The following is a 22,525-nucleotide window of genomic DNA, read 5'->3' on the forward strand; positions in this document are numbered from 1 at the left end:
ACAGCTATTAACCTCTACAATGACTCTTGAAAGACTCTTGTGCAACAATTAATTTACCTTTGGGGATTAATGAAGTATTTTTGAACTGAATTAAATTGAATTGATTACAACCTCTTTGTGCATGATAACCCTTTAACCTGGACTTGTGGAAGGTGCTGAAAACCTGGTACCAACCGGTGCGGTGAATGTGGCAGAGGCCATTTTTAAGACCACATGTTACACGGCTAGAACAAGCTGATTTTTCAATAACGCAGGACAAGACGTGACTAACAGCACAATCTGTAGTATGAAAGAAACAAGAGTGGTAAGGCAAGGTATGTTTATTTGTGACGGTTAGACGGTTCAGAGTGCTTTACATGAAAATATTCTGGAAAAAGGCAAAGTAAAAGAGTTTAAAAGCAGAAATGTATGGTGTTATGGTCGATTACTGAAATGCAGCAGTAAATAAAAAGGTTTTCAACTTTGACTTAAAGCAACTGACAGGTTCAGCAGCCCTGATGCATTCTGGGAGTTTGTTCCACAGGTGAGGAGTATAAAAGCTGAACGCTGCCTCACCTGTTTGGTTCTAACTCTGGGTTCAGAAAGTAGGCGTGTCCTTGACGACCTGAGGGTTCTGGTTGGTTCATCATGGACCAGAGGACTCGGGTCTCTTGGTCTCAGGACTTGGGCAGCAGGTTCTGGACTAACTGCAGCTGGTTGATGGAGGTTCTAGAGACCCGTGAGACCAGCATTACAGTAGTCCAGTCTACTGAAGATAAAAGCTGGACCAGGTCTTCCAAGTCCTGCTGAGACATCAGTCCTTTAATCCTCCAGATGTTCTTTAGGTGATAACAGACTTCACTACCGTCTTAATGTGGCTGTTAAAGTTCAGGTCTGAGTCCAGAACCAGTCCCAGATTTCTGACTTGATGCACTACGTCTGGAAAATGTCAAGCGTGTAACTGATCAGTCTAGGTCTTTCTCCAAAGATCACAGGCATCAATCGACCTCCAGTCCTCGACCATGCACACAGAGATTTCTTACGTAGTGTGTAGATGATGAAACATTATTACTGAGGAACGTTAGGCTGAAATTATTTCATCATTTTTTGTAAACCCACTTTTTATGCCGACTGGTGAACAACTACTCATCTGTACTTCTGAGACTCTGGCCCTCACAATGCTCTTTTTGCACCCAGTCATGTGACTAACCAGTCGCCAACGGATTATCAAGATTTTCCTCCAGGTGACTCTTTCACACCTCGCTTACTTTTCCAGCCTTTAGTTGTCCAGGTCCATTTTTTCAGATTTGTTGGCGCCATCAAATTCACAATGAGTTTATGTTTTTCAACAACATGGTAAAGTGCCTCACTTTCAACATTTGATGTTTTCTTTGTGCTTTTGTTAATAAAATGCTTATAAGATATTCAAATTCTTTGATTTACAGTTGATATCACTTCCAAACCTTGAAGTTGCCTTTGAAGCTGCCGTGTTAAGCTCAAACCCAGTAAATTGAAATAGTTTCACTGTGTAGTAAACTGCAAAAAATGTCTTTGTCATAGTGATTACCTCCGAATGTTAGTACCTTAAACCGCAAGGGATCCCCGGGGCTCCAACAAGGACATCAACAAGTGTGTACCAGCCAGCGAGGAAAACTGACACCAACTGCAACTCAATTCCTGACAGCTACTCAGGATTCAAGAGCCAAAGCATGCTGGCACTTGTTAGGCGTGCTTGGAAAGACGACCTGACACAGATAATGAGACTTACTCACAAACAAGGTCGCCTTGTTGCATTGATAAAAACCAGGACGGAGAAAAAGAGAAGCTTTTCATAAAGAAGTCCGGATTTCATTCAGCATAAATTGCATCTGTCTTAAAACTATTGTTTTGTTGTGCTGCGTTTTCACGCAGCTCTCTGCACAAACACATATTGTGTCCCCGGGACCCTGTACTGTCATCAAAACCTGCATGTGGCATGTGTTTACCAACTCCCCGTCTCCCTTGGGTCCCCCACCTCTCTCCTGAAACAGAAATACACCACACCAGCAACTGATCTGCTGCAAGGCCACTCCCTGTCTGTCTCTCTGTCTGTCTGCCCGTCCGTCTGTCCGTCTGTCTGTCCGTCTGTCTGTCTGTCCGTCCGTCTGTCTGTCTGTGTGCCACCAAGGTCTCAGTCAGGCAAAAACAACAGCAGTCCACCTCCGTTTGTCTGTTCGATCTGAAACACTGCCAAAAAAACGATAGATAAAAGAATAAATTATATAAATGTATAACACACCTGGACACATGTATTGGTATCTTTCCATTAAAGACAGAAAAACCCCACACTGGTCACTAAAAAGGCTTGAAACCTACAAAAGTAAAAATGACTTACTGAATCATCAACTAACATCAGACATTGCTTTTGAGTTGTGGTCCAACAGAATCATGAAAAAAAGCACTAAAGAATCTGACCGAGACAAAAATGAAGGTACCGCAGGTGGTGTCTGTAACTCTCAGTGAGACTTGTGCACCTGTAGAAAGGTGTTCTGGCCCAAACACCCCCAGATGTCTCAGGTGGGAAGGGGTTTCTCTTCCAGACTGCATGTTCCAGATGTTTCCAAAGATGTTCAACAGGATGTAGATCAGGACTCAGAGAGGGACACTTTTGTGTTTTAGGTCATTATCCTCCCGGAGGATTCATGACCTGTGACTGAGACCTACAAACACTTCACGGCCCATTTCACTCCAGAACACCTTGATACACTGGAGTTTTAATTTTATCTGCACGGATATAAGATGGCCTGCCCCCAGAACCTTTGTGGCTCGTCAACATGCAGTTTGGCAAATTCAAGTCTGGCTTTTTTGTGACGGTGGAGTCCTGCTTGGTCATCGTCCATCAAGTCCACTTTAGCACCACTTTAGGTTGGTTGGATGGTTGATCTCACACAGATGTTCCGTGACCTTAGAGTTGATCTTAAACCTCCTTAGAAATTTTTCCTGGCTCTTTAGTTGTCATACATCATCCGTCTCTTCCATTCATCATCAGTTGTCCTCTTGCAGTTGGGGAGGTTGGCTCCCGTGGACCTTAAACCTCTGAACATGCCACGCATACATCAGGCTGCTCAGAGGTGGTCTTCTGTTCTTCCCCTTTAACATGCTTGTCTATAATCATCGTTCTGATCCTGCCAGACAACCTTCTCTTTCGCCTTCTTTGGTCCGTGTTCAGTGTGGTGAACACCTTGATACCAAACAGCAGACTGGCGATTTTTCCCCATTTACAGTAAATGTGCAAACTGACTGACTGGAAGACTGAAGACACCTGTGATGCTGATTACAGGACACACTTTATATTTTAACAGGTCAATGTGGTCACATTGTTTTCAATCTTTTTCAGGGGTACCAACTCATTTGTCCATTAGTTTGTTTTTTAATTCAATTCAGTTCAGTTGCATTTAGATAGCATCCATTACAATACGTCCATTACAATAGAAGTTGTCTCTAGGCGGTTTCCAGGAACCTTGAGCAGGACCTGGATCTTAAGGGGGGACCCTGCTGCTGGTGGCCAGCTGGGCAGAGCAGGAAAAGAGAGAACAGACAGAGAGAATGAAGAACAGAGAAAGGAGAGACACAGACCCAATGGCTAGCTAGTGCAGTACAGGGATGACTATATAAGTAGATGTAGACAGCAGACAGAGGTGGGGGGGACTGCAGGTCAGGATGTCAGTAGGCATCTACCAGACATTCACACGGACAGGTGGAAGCAGCAGTGGGATGATCAGAAGGCTGCAGGTCAGCAGGCAGCTCCTGAAGCTCTGGCCTGCAAACATACACAAAAGAGAAAAAGACGGGGGTGGGGGATGGCAGACCAGCACAACAAACTAGAAGAACAATGGACAACAATGCTGGCTATGAAATACTTATAATTAATAACTGAGAAAGGAAAGAGAAGGAAGGGTGATGAGCACCGCTCAGTGGATCATGTTGGAGTCCCCCTGCAGCGTAGCTCTATAGCAGCATCTCTAGGATGAAGCTCTGTTTCAGACCAGCTGCTCTAGTCTGGTCCTGCAGCTGCAGCTATGAATTCCTGGAGAAAACTCAGCATGGGGAGAACATTCAGACTCCACACAGAAACACCCCTACTGGGAGTTGGACCAGGATCCTTGCGGTGGAGGAGCAGCGCTAACCAAACCACCATGCTGCGCTACTTTACCACATATCTGGCAAAAAGGAGAAATGACTAAAGTTCAATTATATTTACGTTACTCACAAACATCAGTCTGGTATGTGCTGTAGTACCGTTTACAGTAGTTCTGTAAACGGACCAGGACTTCAGTCGTGTTTCTTCTGTTCTGGGAAACAGGATGTGCAGCACGGGGGTCACAGAGTCTCCAAGGCAGAGGTGGGAAACTCTTTTTTTCCACATGTTAAAATAGTTATATTAGTCAAAAATAGCATTGAAAGGCCAGAGATGAAAGAGTTTGACAGTTTACTGTCCCATCTGTCAAGAAGTCTCCATCACAGCACTTCCTGTGTTACACAAGCTTGTACAGCAGCATTTAGCTGACTCTTGTCGATTTAGGGATGCTCCACTGCTTTCTAAAATATTTATTCTACACATGCTTGGGAGGACATTTTCCATTTCAAGACAGTTTCAGAGCTTTTTCTTCTTTTCACATGATTAAAACGTTTATCATACAGTCTTCCTTTAATTTAAGGCTCTTTAACTTTTATACATACTACCATTAAATCAAAATCTACCTTGACAAACTCTTTTTTTGAATCACAACTCTGAATCAGCATCTCTTAAGTCTGGCTTTGTCATCTTGATCTTAAAGATAAAGAAAGGTATCAGTTTAATCCAAATGTAAGCAATGCTTAAGTCAAGAGAGGTTTATATTGTTCCCTCTGTTTTTACTCGCCTCAGAAAGTATTAATAAAACAAGTCTATTTTCTATGAAGCACCGTTTCATTCATAATCAAAGCCATAGTAATAATAATCCATTTTATTTATAGAGCACTTTTAAAAGATCTCAAAGACGCTTAAATTAATAAATGGTCCTGAAACATGACCCTGAAATGTGGAAAAGTACATTTCTGTTCCTCAAAGCAGCTCATTTTAAAATCGTGGATTGCGCCGGTGTAGCTGATTGGTGATCATTTGTCCTGAAACAACTGAGGTGACGAGGCTCTCTGCTCCTCAGACTGGTGGGACCAGGAGATGATGAGACGACTGGTACGCAGGCCAGTAGTCACAAGAAGCTACGCTCATGCTTTCTGTTGTTTGGTTGACCACAAGGCCAATAAAGTTCAGAGCATGACGCATAAAGCAGTCTTAAAGAGTCTTTTTTAAGGTCTGTAGTATTTAATTAAACCCCTCAGAGTTATCACAGCCGTTTTTTCATAGCTTTAGGTAATGACGTTATTATAATAATAGTTTTTTCTTTTGCTTGAATGCAGTTAGAGACACACCCCACGGCTATATCCATGAAACTGATGGAAGTGTTCCCAAAACAGTGAGGCCTGGAGCTTCAGAAACATCTCTCAGAATTGCAGTGATACCAGCTGGGATCGAGAGGGAGCAGTTTGATCACAAAGAACCTGGCAACGATTTGTGTCCCCTTCCTCTAGCTGCGGTCAGACTGTGCTTTTGCCATTTCACATGAACTCAGTCCTGAGCTTATTTAAGAAGCTTCAGTCTTCATGTTATCTTTATTACATCAATGTCTATGAGTGACATCTTCCAAAACTGTTGGTGCTCTTACCTGTCAGTATACACTGACGTTTATAATATGTTTGTTTTAGTACAGCGCAACAAACATCTCTGCACAATCACGCCTCTGAATGAAGCTGAGTTCATTTGAGTGTTTTGACTGTACTTAATCTTTTCAAGACTCTGTTAAATGAATTCACATTTGTCAGGTGTTTCTGCTCTTGGTTCATCGAGGACATGTCTACATATGACATGTAAACGTCTCTCTGGAATAGTCAACTATATTGTTTCTTTATTGCTGTTTAGAACAGATGTTTATTAAAGAACCAGCTCAAGCTTCGATGGTAGATGGACGTCAGGGATGCTGAGGAGGACAGGCAGCAGGCACCTCTCTCCTTCTATAAACACGGACAGGGACGGGCATGCCCACTTCTTTGAACAGTTATATAACAATATCATGTAACATTAAAGGCCTTATGTGATTGTTTTATCTGATCCCGTTGGATGATTTGATTTGGTTGATGTGAACTGTTCCAACTGCCTGACCAAAAAAGGAAAGTCACACCGACTTCTCTGGGAGACAATTCTCCGTGGGTGGAGATCTGGACAATGATGGTCCATCACTGTTCATAATGAGTTGGACTGCTCTTAACCTCGTCCTAGTTGTCTCATTTATTGACCTGTTGCTACACAGAAACATCATTTCCAAATGTGTTCCTACGCAGAGACAGAGAAGTTCTCCTTGTTAAAGCCGACACCTTTTGATGGGCGCAGTACTTTGTTTCCTGCTTATTAGCCTGGTGAAATCCAGGAATGGACCCAGTTCAGAGGAATCTGATCATCTGCATTGGCCGGGTCACAATCTACCAGATGGTTAAAGCTTTCACGCTTTCTTCTTTGACTGTCCGTCACTCTGGACCTTCATAGGTTTATCAGATTAATGCAAAAATTGGATCCTAGCTTAAAAAACCATTCGATTTTTACTTAGAGAAATCTGACGTGTCACGTTTTTTCCATAATTTGATTGTTATGAAATACCAGCAAGCTATTTTAATCCCAGGTGATGCTGCTGTCAGTCACGGAGTGATGCGGTACCGTCTGACCACAAAAATATCTAAACTTCAGTTTGTACTCACTTTAAACTTAAGACTTAAATTTGGACTTTAGACATAAACTTTAACTTAGACGTATAGGAGTTAGAGGCTGCTTTGTGAGGGTGAGCCTGACCGTCTCGTTCCAGCAGCATCAGATCTCCTCATCGAGAGCAACCTTGCCGGGTTGCTGGAAGGATGTGAGCCCACTCTGTTTTGCACGATGGCCCATTTCACTGGACCAAGTCCTGCTGTAATTCCTATTCGTCCCTCTGCTGATAATTCATAAATACCATATGTGGTTTCACTGAACAAGAATGTCAAATGGATCAAATCATTTTCTTTACTTTGTAAAACTATGTTGTATGGGTTACTGTTGAGTGTAATGTGAGTTGTGTCTGTCTATCAGGTCATTGGGAGGATGAGGCCTCAAACAGCTGAGAAAAGGAATAAAAGATGTGATGGCACGGCCCCGGCTGACGTCTCGACCAGATGTGGTCCCGCTTCTTTTCACCAGAATGCTAGAAATGCTCTTCACACCCCGGGTAATTAAATACTTTAGAATTTGCAGGACTTATGAGGGACTTTTCAAGACTTATGTAACTGTAAAAACCTAAGCCGGTTATTTTTACATTGACCATGACTGTATTCTGCATATTCACAAGTGCTGAAGAATCCGGCTTTCATTACAACACATAACACTGAGTATAGTGTTAAGAATAAGACATTAAGTCTACGTGCCACATCATGGTTTCCTAAGGAATTATGGGGGAGCACCTACAAAACAAACATCAAACCACTATACATGCTGCAAAAGAAAGCAATACGAACTATAAACCATGCAGACTACCTTGCTCCAACCAACCCACTCTTTATTAAAACAAACACCCTAAAATTGGAGGACCTAGTGGACATTACAGTTTTAATCATGTACAAGGCACACAATAATATACTCCCACCCTGCATGCAGGAGCTGTTTGAAGTTAGGGAGTCCAAATATCCACTTAGGGGGTCATGTATTTTTAAGAAAATGGGTGTACGGACCAATACGAAGAGCAACTGTATATCAATAAAGGGGGTCCAGCTATGGAATAATTTGGAAAATGAACTAAAACTATGCACTACTGTAACCAAATTCAAAAATAAGTTCAAAAATAAAATATTAAATAAATATAAAACATTGATATGATAATATTATAATAATACAATGATAGTAGCAAATCGAAGCAAGTGTTTGCATGACCGCTCTCTGCGGCCGTTTAGCCGAGGAGTTGGTGAAGCAGCACCACATCATACCAGGTCCCTGTAAGCCACTTGGTATGTTCAAAAATTATAATTTTTTCTCTTTTTTACACGCCCTACTCTTAACTTCTGCTCTCCGCGCTGTACAGTCTCTTGCCAAGAACCACTTAATTTATCACTTCTTGCAATTTATAGTATGTTTTTTAGTTTTGTTTTCGTCTTTGTTTTTTTTGTCTTTGCTTACTTGTTACTTGTCCAATATATCCATTCTTTTTCAATGTTTGAACTCAAATTATTAGTTTTGTTTTGTATAAAACCTCCTGAGTCGAGGTTCATAAAAGGGTAGGCATAATAAGCCTTGGCTTCAGCCTATACCTTTTCGGTGCCACTTAAAATATTGGACCTTTTTTTTTTATGTTGTACTATGTTGTATCCAAATGGACCGAAATAAAAAAACTCAAATCAATCAATCAAAATCAATCAAATCAAGGATGTTCATCGAAACAGGTGACGTGTACAGTTGCCTCCATGTCCCTCAAACTGACTTTTAACAGTTGGATTGCAACATTTTGAACCATTATTATTATTATTTTGTTCCTGGCATTAATGCCATAACTCTTTAGCATCATCAGGCGCAGCTGTTCCTCCCGAGCTCAGGGCAGAGATCTCCGGGGGAACCTTTCCCACGTTACCGACATGCTTCAAAACACTGAAGCTGCCCATTTCAGGACCTACAGGGACTTTGCAGAAGTGCTTGTTTCTGCCATCAATAGTGCACAATCTGGACCTGTGTAACTGCACTCAGGTAGCGCTCCCATTGCACGCGACTTCCAGCTGGTCAATGGGACATAAGTTCATTGTTTCATAGCAGATTTAAAAGCTTTGTTTTATTATTTTTTTCACTTGCAATGACCAAACAATATATTTGGACTTCTGTGTTCAGTTATTTACAACAGAACAGCAGATTTATTTCAAATGTTTTACTAATGAAATAAGTCCATCAGTTCACAACAGTAATGATGGGAGAGCTTCAAAAGAAAAATTACTTAAAGTTTTTGGTTTGCCAAGTTTTCCTCAGTCTGAGAAACGTTTTCTGTTCTGAAAACTGTCCCTCGGTTCAGTTTCAGTTCATGTTTGTATCGGCGCTCTGGATACAAAAAGCTTGGGTCAGATATCAGTCTCCGATGATTCTCCAAGTATGACCCAGTTGGATCAGTAAAAGATCCTGGAACTGGCAAAAAGGCAACATCTTCATCCAAGAGCCTGCGGTCCAGCTGGATGTCAGGGATACAGTTCCTCCAAGTGGACTGTGAAGGCCCGTTCCAGTCCATCTCTTCAGGAACCTGAGCGGAAAATAACTGAACCGTATCTTGAAGTTAGAATGAATTAAACATTTTAATACATCTGGCAGTGAGGTTGTTTTTTATCCCTATTCTGCCAAAACATGAACTTTTCTGAACAGAACATCTCTGAACATGTTTTCTGAATAAGGGTCTCTCTGTTTTGTAAGATACTTAGCTGCAGCTCCTTCTGCAGATACCGAGGTCTAAGCTCAGAGGGGACAGAGCCTTTTAGATCGCTGTCCCCTCTGCTTTGCTCGCCTCAAGATCTGGGTCAGCAACTCCTCGGTTCACATTCCCCACCAAGCCTAAAATATATCTGACCAAGTTGTGGGAGAGCTCAAAGACCTCCATGAATGAAGCTGATTTTTGCAGAGAACCAACATCTGGTTTATACCCTCTCAACATTAGTGCCGCCCAATTTAATTCATGTGGTGCTGCAACAAGGCGAGCATGAAATAATTAAATGGTGAAAAAATTATATGATTTTACATAAAATGAAATCATATTAATTATAATTTTAAATAATCTTCTTCTTTTCCTTTTGGCTGCTCCCTTCAGGGGTCGCCACAGCAAGCCATCCGTCTCCATCTGCATTCTCTTCTCTCACACCAACCAACCTCATGTCCTCCTTCACTACATCCATCAATCTCCTCTTTAATCTCCTCTCTGGCAGTTCCCACTTTAGCATCTTCTTCCCAATAAACTCAATATTCCCCCTCTGTACATGTCCAAACCATCTCAGTCTGGCCTCTATGACTTTATCTCCAACACCTCTAACATGTGCCGTCCCTCCCAAAGAGAACCTCAACATCTTCATTTCTGCTACCTCCAGCTCTGCCTCCTGTCCTTTCCTCAGTGCTACGATCTCTAAACCCAACAACATCGCTGGTCTCACCTAGCACCTACATTCAAAGGCCCAACTCTCAGTCCTCGCCTCTTGACTTCCTTCTTCTCTCTCTCCCTATGAACACACCTTCCTCCTCTCCTCCTTCCTCAACCTGCAGGAACCCAGTTTCCACCATCACTCTGACACGTTTCATTGTTTATTCAGTACTGCATTTATCCACTTAATTGTGGCACTTTCCACATTTTAGTGTCATCTTTATTTATTTTATGAGCTATTTATTAATAAGGACCCACGGTGACACAGGTGTCACTGCTGCTAATGTCCTGGGAGGTTCCTGGCGCAGATATAGCCCCCATCATCTCTGTTATGACCCCATATGTTTTCCTCAAGTAGAATTGTCTCTGGGTTCTTATGGGTTCAGAAATGAATCCACACAATAAAACTAAGGGGTGTTGTTTAGAATAGTGACGTGATAAAGATAAGAGTTCCTTAAGGTTTTTGAGGATATTAAGTCAGGGGGTGCACGTAGTTTTACACAAACTGGTACTTACATGTTACATGAATGTATTTACATTGTCCACATGTCTGCAGAACCAGTTGAGGATAAAACATTTGCGCTTTCTAGCTCGTCCATTTAAGAAACCCTGTTAACCTGACTGTAAAACTAACATAGTAAATGATGCATAAGAAGTGCATAGGTGAATACCTATGCCCAACTGAAATGCTACAAACTACAAATGTCCAACTAAACATATTTACGAGCTGGTTTGAAAGACGTTTCTGTCTCAAACATTTGATGTCCATGACAAGGGGGAGTGAATCTTCCCATCTCCTGCACCACGGCAGGAGAGTTTATTAAAAAGAATAAAGTTAATTCTACTATGACTGAATGAGGGTTGACTCAGCCAATGGCCAGCCACTATTACTTTCTCGTCTATAATCACCACGCTATCGCACTTAGTAAAGCAACCAGCAGTTTGGACTAACCCGTTGCCTTAACGCGATAACACAAATAAAAGCAGAATAAGAGCAGTTTACATGTTTAATTAAGGATTTTATCAAACAAAACTTGGCCACAAAGCTGAATTGAGTTGTTTTCTTAAACATTGAGACAGTTCATGTCAACGTTTTGACTTTTTATCAGCTTTAGTTGAGCATTTATGACTTTTTGAAATCATGAAATTTTGCAGGGGTGCCAGCGCAGCTACTACACATTTGTACTGACATTTTAAGCCTAAAACACTATTTTCTCTACAATAATTTATGCATTATTTTCTTCAAAGTTAATGACTTTGTTACTGGTCTAGCAAGTTCTTGCAATCATGAGAACTGGGAGGAGAAAAAGCAACTATTTGATCCAATGTTCCTTAAATACATTACTTGTCTAATTCAATTGTAATGATTATGACCTCATATGTGATACCACTACGAATGAACTGTACTGGTGGACAAAAGTTGAAAAGTTTCATCTCTCTGCTGGTGCAGAGTAGGTTATTCCCCAACAAGGTTTCTACAATTGTAGATTATAAAATTGTAGAAACAACTTGAACCGATAGAACAGGTTTTTTGTTTTATTGTTTTGCTCCTCTGACATCAGGGATCAACAAGACATTTGCGCCCACAGAACTGCCGCTCACTGAATATTTTCTCTTTTTCAGACCATTCTCTGTAAACCCTAGAGATGGTTGTGGGTGAAAATCCCAGTAGATCAACAGTTTCTGAAAAACTCAGACCAGCCCATCTGGCACCAACAACCATGCCATGTTCAAAGTCACTTAAATTTCTTCCCCATTCTGATGCTGGTTTGAACTGTAGCAGATCGTCTTGACCACGTCTACATGCTTAAATGCATTGAGTTGCTGCCATGTTATTGGCTGATTAGAAATTTGTGTTAATGAGCAGTTGGACGGGTGTACCTAGTGGCTGGTTAGGGCAGATACCAGTTTACATGAACAGTGTTGTAGTTGCACGAAGCAGTTTAGTCAGTTTTCTTTCTTTAAACCATGTAATAAAAACATTATCACAATTAATTTTTCATGTTTGCATAGACTGCTTACTGTCAATGGCCCATTTAAGCTGAAAAGCATAAAAACACAAAGACAATTTTCAACTATTTTATCACGTTTCTCAAATATTGTGCAGCCGTACCGGGAAATTAATTTTCCCCAGAGGATGCCAAATCATGATGCTCCCCCCATCACATTTTTAGGTCATCAGTTCATAAAACATGAACCCCATAACATTTTGGGTCACCAAAATAGTCATTGGCAAACGTCTTCATGCGTACCGTCTTATTTTTAAAACAATTATTTTAAAAATGTTTTAATTTATTTATTTATTACTGCAGAGCACCAACTTCTTCTATGGTGTTGCCATGGACACCCTGGCTGTTCAATGACTTGCCTATGGTTTATTCGTAAAAAGAGATGTAATCCTGTTCTACTTGCTTGTTAGTTTTATCTGTCTCTCCAGTTGTCTCTAACTGTCACTTGTGGGCAGACTGAGTAAAGAAGAACACACAGATCAATTAGTTTGAGTGTTTCATTGTTTAGTTTAGTTTTTGTTTGTGTGTTGTTACTTTTTAAATCCGTGAGAGTTGCTCCAAACCACATCTCTAGACCATTTCATCCTCACCTGAACTCCATATGTGCAAACTACTGACTCCAATTATCTTTTGTTGAATTAATTATGCTGTGGATTGACTGTGAATGTTCAATAAGTGCATGATTAAAAAAAAGATGAAGGAAATCATAACATTTTGCATGTTATCAGCTGAAGCACATTGTATTTGTGTGTTAATGTGAATTAGATTAATATCAGATCACATTTTATGGAAAATTAATGGGGAAAACTCCCTGCCACTGTAATGATGTATGGGTCCTTATGGGTTAAGTATTTATTTATCTAATTATGTTTGAAATGACCTTCCATAATGTTCCTGTAGTTTAGCCTTAATCTAAGGAGAACCAGACTGGAGCGATGCGGGCCTCGGCCCGGCCTCCTGGGTCATGTATCACCAAAGGCTTCACTTCCGCAGCGCTTGATTCACAAACTCTGACCCCAGAGTCTTAGGTCACACGTCCAGGATCTGCAAATGGGGCCTGCAGGACATAATGGAAAAAGTTAAAGCCCCCCGAGTGAACTGGAGGTCATTTTCTCTCCCTCCGCTGGTTCCTGTCCAATCTCTCTGGTCAGTAAAACATTTTATTATTCATCCCATGTTCCTTTTGATGACCAATGTAACTACTGAACATTCGTTCAAATTAGCGTTATTAACTCCCTGAACACTGTGAGTCATAAAAAAACAGGTATGCCCACTTTCAGCCTTGACATTTAACATTTTATGACACAATAAAGCCTTGTCTGGTTCCTACCAGGTCTTAAAATGACTAACACATCAACATTAGCAGCATGTCATCATTAATGTAATAAAACTAAGGCAAAATGGTGAAACTGTGCATAAAAGACTAAGTACTCTGCATGAATCAGCACAGTCCAATATGTTTAATAATGTTTGTTGGCAACTGTTCATCTATAGCCATCTCAGTCCTTCATTTCAGGTCTCACCATAGACGAGGCCGCTGCAGCTTCTTTATTCCTCTTTCATCCCTTCTGTTGTGGATCCACTGAGGTGTCTGGGATCCATGGCCTATTGCATGACGCAGTTTCAGCCTCATATTTGACACGTTGCTAAACGGACAACTTGATAAATGACTGCAAAACTTGCTCAAATTATCCTCCCTCTGCTACGTTTTGCAGTTGTATTGTGTTTGGTTTTCACATCATATTGCCAAAAGGGATTGTGGCGACTGAGTGGTTGACTGAATGGTTGGTGCTGATGCCTCACAGAGGAAAGGTTCCTGGATCAACTCCCAGTGGGATTAGTGGGATTGTGTGTTCTCCCTTGTGGCTTGTGGAGTTGCATCAGGAAAGGCATCCAGCATAAAAGCTGTGCAAAACCGATATGGGACGATGATGCTCTGCTGTGGCGACCCCTCCATCATGGAGTAACTTGTATTTCAGTCTCATCTGTCCATAAAAGATCCCTCCAGAAGCATTTGGTCTGCTGAGAAACAACCAAGGGAATAGACTTTCTCCTGGTGGAGGTGTGAAGAGTCATATAGCTAGAGCTCAGCTTTTCTATTTTATTTTGTTTCGTCTCACTTTATTTTAGGTAATTCCTCGGCATACCGTTTCCTAGGTGTGAGCTTAGTGGGATGTCCAGTTCTGGCAAGACTTGGCAACTGTCTCGAATGCTTTCCACTTGTGGATGTTTCTCATTGAGGTAGGATCTCCACAGAGTCGCTGGGAAATGGCCTCATAACCTTCAACAGATTGGTGAAGAGCAACAAGTGCTTCTCTAAGATCATTGCTGATGTCTTTCCTCCTTGACCCTGTGTTCGTCCAGACCTGAACGCTCCGGATCAGCAAATTGCCAAAGATGGAGGATGTTGTACTTGATGATTAACTGCGTGCCAGAAGGCTTAGGCTCAGTTCGGTGTTTAGAAAATTGAAAGAAATCAGTTTTGAATAAAGATACTGATTTTTGCCTGAGCAAAAATAATGTACTACTGAAAAAAAAAAGAAAACAAAAAAATTGAAGACGGCTTGAAGGATAACTCCAAACACTGAAACACAGTGTGAACATGCTTTATTTACTTCTATGTAAGCGAAAGTGCAAAAGGGGGAGACCGCGTGGTGTGAAGGACAAAAAAGCAAACCTTTGGTTTATTTTTCAAGGCACCAACCCCTGCAGAGCACATGACTTACAAAATCCTCCACCAGTACACTGCAGCACGTCCACAGTCCCAAGATGTGACGGGGTTTGAATCCTGGTAGCTGATCATAATGTAAAATGTGGGGAAAATCTGAACGGCTGGAAACCTCAAGCAAACACTTTTATTTCAGGGGCTGCCTGACAGACGGCGAGGGATTTTTCCCGTGGTGAAAATGCTTGCGTGGCACTGAGGACAAACCTTATGTGATCAGGCTTGTTTTAAGGCGTCCTGTCGCGGGGCTGTGGAATTTAAAGGTGGCTTCGGGCTAACCCTCACTTGATAACGCGTGCCCACTTTCCCGCAGTAATCTGCACTTCACTTCCCCACGGCTGTTGAGCAAGAGATGCTTTCTGTCAGGTGATCGAGCTCTGATTTATTTGCACACATTGACTTGGAAAAACCGGTCAAATATAATCTTGTAAACATGAAGCAAGTTCAGATAATATATAAAAGCTCATTAAAACATGAATAAAATGATTATTGAACTGAACATAGCCTGTTTGTTTTTAAATATATCACATGTATCAAAGAGTTTCAGCACTACAAAGTTTTGTACTTTTGAAGTATTTATCAGGATGAAAAGTTGTATTGATGTTGTTTCTGTCCTGTTTCCTAGGTGACTGTTCAGTTCTCTGATTGTTTTGTGGGAAAGAAGCGCACACACACACACACGTACTTATCTTATCAGTCTGAGGACACAAGTGTCATTATCTGCTCAGATATAATTACCATGATCTTGGGAGGGAGAAGGTATTTCTTCCTTGAGTAAATAGTTATCAGCACGGTCGTTACTAATCAGTCCTGTTTCTTTTAGTTTTAACATGCCAGAATGAAATGAAATACCACAAAATAGCTGATAACTTGCCAAGTGTCATTTTGGCTTGAATAAAATCCCTGCTAATGTTGAAGTGCTGTGATTAGTGCAGTTAGAGAGCTGCTTCTGTCCAGGACTCCTGACCAGCCGTGGCCATCCTCACGCTAACCGCTCCAAACACTGTCTAGTATATTTGGGGGGACAAAAAATAGCAGCCAGTCACAAAGCTACTTTTCATTGTCTCTTCAACTCAGCTTGAACATCAGATTTAAGATTAACGTGGATTAAGGCGGTAATTGAAGAAAGCTGGGATTTTCATGGTGTGACTCACCAGATGGATGGTGGTCATGGCTCAACTCATCACAAAAGTGATCACTAGCATTTTCTAATGAAATTATAGTGGTGTATTTTAAGATTCATATGTGTTAAGAGCTAAATTGGGTTTTAGTTAGCTATAACCAACAAAACCAAAATCTGGCTGCTTCCACTTAAACCTCTCCAAGCATTTTGTTTTCCTTCATATTTTCCAAAAAGTCAATAAAGTCCTGCTAATATTCGAAGAGTTTTTGTAATGCACAAAAGCCTTGATATTTGTGGTCTGCAAACATACTGACAGCATATTATAGTTTTTTGAAACAGGAACAAGAGGCAAAAGCATCTCTGCTGCAGAACAGCTTAAGAGTGCACAGCTGCTGTCTCGGACCCCCACGTTTCTGGGAGAATGTTTTATAAAGTGCTCTTCCCGAAATGTTCTGTTCCTCGCTCCCAGTGGGGCTCCTGGACAGCCTTTTCTCACTTCCACGTCTCCAAACCACCAGCTGCTCAGCACTCGGCAGAGATTGTCTGCTAGTGCCCTCATTCTTCCTCGTTCAAGTTTAGACCCCACTCCAGCTCGAGTGTCTCCTCCATCCAATCATCCACCAATACCGTTAATTAGAATGACTGTGGCAAAGAAATAGTTGCATTGTTCACGTGTAACTTAAATACGCTGAACTTTGCACGCATGCTTGAATGTTTAACATTTGGCCAATTAGTTCATGGGAATCAGGATTATTAACTGGGGATCACGCCATGGGGCTCATTTTGGATCAAATACAGAACAAAGCTGCATCCTCTGAAACTCCGGGGAGATGTACAGTTACAGCTTCTTAAACGTATTACTTTAGACATAAGTCCATGAGATTTCAGACATGGCTTGTGGAGAACTCGCTGAGCGTCCACAGCTGCCTCATTAGCTCAGAATCCCAAGATAATATAAGTATGTGTTTTATTTATGTATATGCACAGCATTTAGCGTGGGATACATCCTTTGTCACAGGAGGGGTCTCGTATGTTTCATAAGAGCTCTGTAAAAGCAATTTACATTTCACATATTGAGAAATACTTAGCCATGGGTAAGCTAAAAATACACACTTTACATTTAACCCTTTATAGGGCACATCCAATGAAATACTTGGAAATGCCTAATTTTTACCATCATTGGAGAATATTAGACATTTTTACAATTTTGATTTTCTTTATTTTTCGTTTTACATATGGCAACTTAGGTTACTGAATATGGTATTTTGTCCAGTAAAGGTTTAAGACACCTTATTTATATATTAACCAATGTAAAATTAAAGCATCTGAATCTAACTGATACAACTAGTGCAACAATTTGCACTTAGTTTTGATGTGGTAAACTTAAGTAAATGCTCTGATTAAATTAATTGTTAGGTTTCTTTAACTGTCATTGAAAATAGTGTTGTGACACTATGATGCAGAAAAGGATTGGGAAAATGTTAGAGTATATGGTCAGATGAAACCAAAATATAACATTCTCCCAATTCTATTCTGCATCATCCAAATGCTCTCTAGCAAACTTCAGACGGGCCTGGACACATCTGGCCCTGCAGCATCTGAGTCCCTGACGGCGTAGTGTGTTCCTGATGGTACGTTTGTTACTCTGGTCCCAGCTCTCTGCAGGTCATTCACTACGTCCCCCATGTGGTTCTGGGATCTTTACTCACCGTTCTTGTGATCATTTTTACCCCACAGATGGAGGGAGATTATCAGTGATCTTGTATGTCTTCCATTTTCTAATAATTACTGCCACAGTTGATTTCTTCACACCAAGCTGCTTACCTATTGCAGATTCAGTCATCCCAGTCTGGTGCAGGTCTACAATTTTGTTTCCTCAGGTCCTTTGACAGCTCTTTGGTCTTGGCCATAGTGGAGTTTGGAGTGAGACTGTTTGAGGTTGTGGACAGGTGTCTTTTATACTGATAACCAGTTAAAACAGGTGCCATTAATACAGGTAACGAGTGGAGGACAGAGCGGCCTCTTAAAGAAGAAGTTACAGGTCTGTGAAAGCCAGAAATCTTTCTTGTTTGTAGGTGACCAAATATTTATTTTACCCAGGAATTTAACAATGAATTCAGTAAAAATCAGGCCCCTCTCATCTTTTTAAGTGGGAGAACTTGCTCAATTGGTGGCTGAATAAATACTTTTTTGCCCCACATGTATGTATGTATGTATGTATGTGTGTGTGTGTGTGTGTGTGTGTGTGTGTGTGTGTGTGTGTGTGTGTGTGTGTGTGTGTGTGTGTGTGTGTGTGTGTGTGTGTGTGTGTGTGTGTGTGTGTGTGTGTGTGTGTATGTATGTATGTATGTGTGTGTATATATATATATATATACATATATATACTTATATATATGTATACATGTGTGTGTGTATGTGTGTATGTAAAATGCCTCTTTACAGTGCATCAAAGTCTTAGCAAGAGGGAATATGCTTACAGTTATAAATCTCTCATTATTTCATATAATACATTGCAGTTATTAACCTAATTACTAGTTTTAAAACCCTCCTCTTTAAAAAAATCTTAAAAAAACAACACCTAAGACATCTTGGGCGTTGAACCCTCCCACGTGATAAAATAACTTTTGTTTGTGTAGGCGGTTCGTATTTAAAGATCTATTAATGCCAACTGTTATATATATATATATATATATATATATATATATATATATATATATATATATATATATATATATACCGTATTTTCTGGACTATAAGCCGCACCTGTATATAAGCCGCATCCGCTCTATTTAAAATAAAAAGATATGCAAGCCGCAGATATTTATGTTGTTAGATTAGATATTTAAACATGTACAGAAGGATTTAGAACTGTAAATGATGTACATGTTTGTACCTAAATAGATCCTTTCCTAACAGTGTATTTTAACAGGGCAGCAACTTTGCTGATTAAAACGGGACAGAACCAAGAGAAAATAACCAGTATTTATTTATCCATTTATCTGTTTGAAATCTGCTTCTACCTACTTCTATCTGCTAAAGAAGAAGTAGTGTATTCTTCTTTGCATTTATTTTGTCTTAGTTTTTATTCTAATTCCGGTTAGAGCGCCCCGAGTGGTGGAAGAAAAATCCACAGAATAGTTGCACCTTTGTATAAGCCGCATGGTTCAAAACCTATGAAAAAAGTAGCGGCTTATAGTCCAGAAAATACGGTATATATATGTATACGTGTATATTTATAAAACTGGTCGGACAGGTTGAAGTATTTCATAGCAGTCACACAAGCAAAGGTATTTATGGGAAGACGTTGACAGATGACGTGCAGCATGTGTCTGTACATGTGGAGCAGCCAGGAGATGCAAATAAAAGAGTCAACTGTGTGACTCTCAACTCTGCAGTGAGCTGAGCCCGAAGGAAAGCAAGCCATACCTCATCTCCAATAACAGCTGGGAGCTAGAAAACAAGCAAAGAAACACAGGTTTTGATTCAGTAGTGCAGTGTTGGCGTCAGTCTGCATATCCAGGAGCGAGGCCTCCCTGGACAAATGAGCAAGGCTGAACCCAGAGAAGCCATATCCCCACGAGGTGGACCACTGGGAGGCAGTGATGTGTCTTCCTGGCTGGCTGCTGTCCCATGTACAATACAGGAAGTGAGAGGCAGGTTCAAGATAATTCCTCTTTATGTGCATACGCCAGGATGAATCAGACCGCGTTTATCTGCTAGCAGGTCTTGGCTTGATTAAGCAGTAATGTTCTCTGTAACAGCTAGTCTGCTTAATGTCATTTGTTTAAAAAAAAAAACATGTCTCTGAGCAACATTTTATACAAGCAATGAACGCATACGTGTCATTCATTTGAATCAAATAGCACTTCAAGATGCCTGCTGGGTTTTTTTTACTCCAATCACACTCACTAACACGGATTACCTGAACACTTCAAGTGCAAAAACCTGTAAAAACAGACTTATATACTTAGTAAACCCCAGCCCGGAAAAATAAACTCCTTTGACCAGATCAGTGTGTGATGTTCAGTTTGCTTCTGTGTTTAAACCTGCTGCTCAACGAGGTTCATCTTCCTGTGACTGATTACTAACGTTGCCTCTCTGTCACAGAGTTATAACTGCTGTTACCTAACTGGGAAGTCCACTCAAAAGGTTACAGCTCGTCTAGTCTTCAGTAATATCTTTGGATCCCAGAAACAAGGAAACAAGAAACATGTAAATGTGATGCAACTGTGTCGTAACTGAGCTTGTGGTTTAAAATCTTTCTTTTTTGTTGTTATTTTATAATCTTATTAGGTTCTTATCCTTGATTATCAAAATTGGTCCAAATCTTTATTTTAATCTTATTCAGAACTGTTCTGTGTTTCCTCACTTGGCACGCACAAGTGGGAGAATCTGCAACTATAACTCCCTAAAACCTCATGAAATGGTCCAAAATGGAAAGAAATCACAGATCTGCATGTAACTATGGGAACTCCAGACTTACTGCTTTTAATGCTTTAAACACCTGTTTTCTTTTTCTTACTCCTTCTTCTTTCCATCCCCTTGTACATGACTAAGTCTGGGGGTTGGATTTACAGATGTTCAGTGTTTGGAATCTGGGTAAAAGGTCGCCATGCTGACTGCAGATGGGAGTGGCCACTTTGGGAAATCGAATAAGCAGCTGCGGCGAGATCCGTATCCGGTGATGATCAGATGCATAGAACTTGAGAAACTGGTTAAGAGGATAAAAAGGAGACAGATTCCTACAAATCTTAAGCCCTCTCAAAATTTTGGTGTATTTGCATGTACTAATACTGCATATTATGTCCATTTGATGCAACTCTTTCCTCAACAAGAAAGTATTCTTTCACACTTTTTAGTCACTTTTCAGATTACATTTTATATACAAAACACAAGATCTCACAAAATATGCTGCACAAGCAGAAATACAACAAGTAGCAGCTGTATGACTTTTTCTTTTCAGAATAATAAAACACTTTTTGTGACGTTTTAGACAAAATGATCGAGCCTTACCACCTTTATTATCTTAAAATAGAATATCCAGACCTGCCAGCTGCAACTTAACAATAATAAGCAAGTACCAGTTGTATTATTCCAGTATTTTGTAGACAAGGTCCCAAACTGACTGCAAGCGGTTGTAGCTTACTTAAACGACCACAAAGTGCTTTTAATGTCAGATCAAAGCTGACATCAGAGGGGTCTTTGGACCTTTACTTTTATCCTTTAAAAAAAATCTTTTCTTGGTATGCCACACACAAGTACGGATGCTCACTTGCCTTCTAATGGTACACGGATACTTGCATCCTTGGGAAGTTATGCAACGTCACAAGGGCGATGGTGACCACGACCCGGTCACAAACTCACCCCGTAATCCCGCGTGTACCTGTGTTACAGTCATACATCTAAACCACCGACATTGAATACATAAATACATTGAATAAGTGGTAATGCCCTGATGCTGATGCACAAGTCTGTCAGTTTGAACACACAACAGTAAATCTGGCTCCATTAGCCATAGTTTTCCTATAGATTGAGGGGGGGCAAAATATTTAACTGGAACAAAGTGGTCTTTGAGTGCAAACCCGTCTCTGCGCAAAGCTTTGATATAAAATAAGCCGTTTTTTCCTTTACATTCGACATACATGAATGAGCAGGCTGTTTCCCATCTCCATCACAGTATTGTCTGCTGTCTCCCGGGGACCTTTCACCCACTTAGTGCAGACTGCAGGCAGGATAGGGTTAACCAAGCTTTTGTGTGTCTGTGTGTGTATTTTGGTCATGAATCACGTAGACTAGGGACTGCAAGTTACCAGGCGGAGGCTGTTAGAAAACCCTCCTGCTCTTACTCTGTGCTGTGAACTTTCCCCTAATTCTCACAGTCCTCAGGCATGAAAAAAGTCGATCTTTATGAAGTAGCACCTCAGGCACAATCAGGCCCAGTCCTCCTCTAACATCCAAGCAGATATGGGGAAGAAATCCTCGCGTACAGGCTGTCCAGTCACCGTTTCATTGTGTTTGAAGTGGTCCTCATTCATTCAGATTTCAGAGCTGAAACACATAATTAATAAAATAACAAAAGAGCCATTTAAAACTATTAATATTGAGATTCTACTGGAATCTTCAATTTTAAAATCCATCCACCTCCTTTAGCCACTTCAGCCTCTTCCAGGGTCACCTGGGCCTGCTGAAGCTCCTGATGGGGTACACCCTTCACAGGTCACCAGTCCACCACAGGTAGGATAAAACTTCACCTTGTTATTCTCTAAAATGAGAGAATAAAAGACGCAGAAAAGGCAATAACTGCACAATCCCCATCTTGAATGAAGAGATTTCATCGAGATGAATTTTAGCTGATGTAGAAACTTCACTTTTTGATTGTACAAACTTATAAACTAAAAAGAAAAGGCTCCGATCAGGCCCCAGACTTCGTGATGGTGTG

Source organism: Cololabis saira, chromosome 10, assembly GCF_033807715.1.
Source record: "Cololabis saira isolate AMF1-May2022 chromosome 10, fColSai1.1, whole genome shotgun sequence".
NCBI lineage: Eukaryota > Metazoa > Chordata > Actinopteri > Beloniformes > Belonidae > Cololabis > Cololabis saira.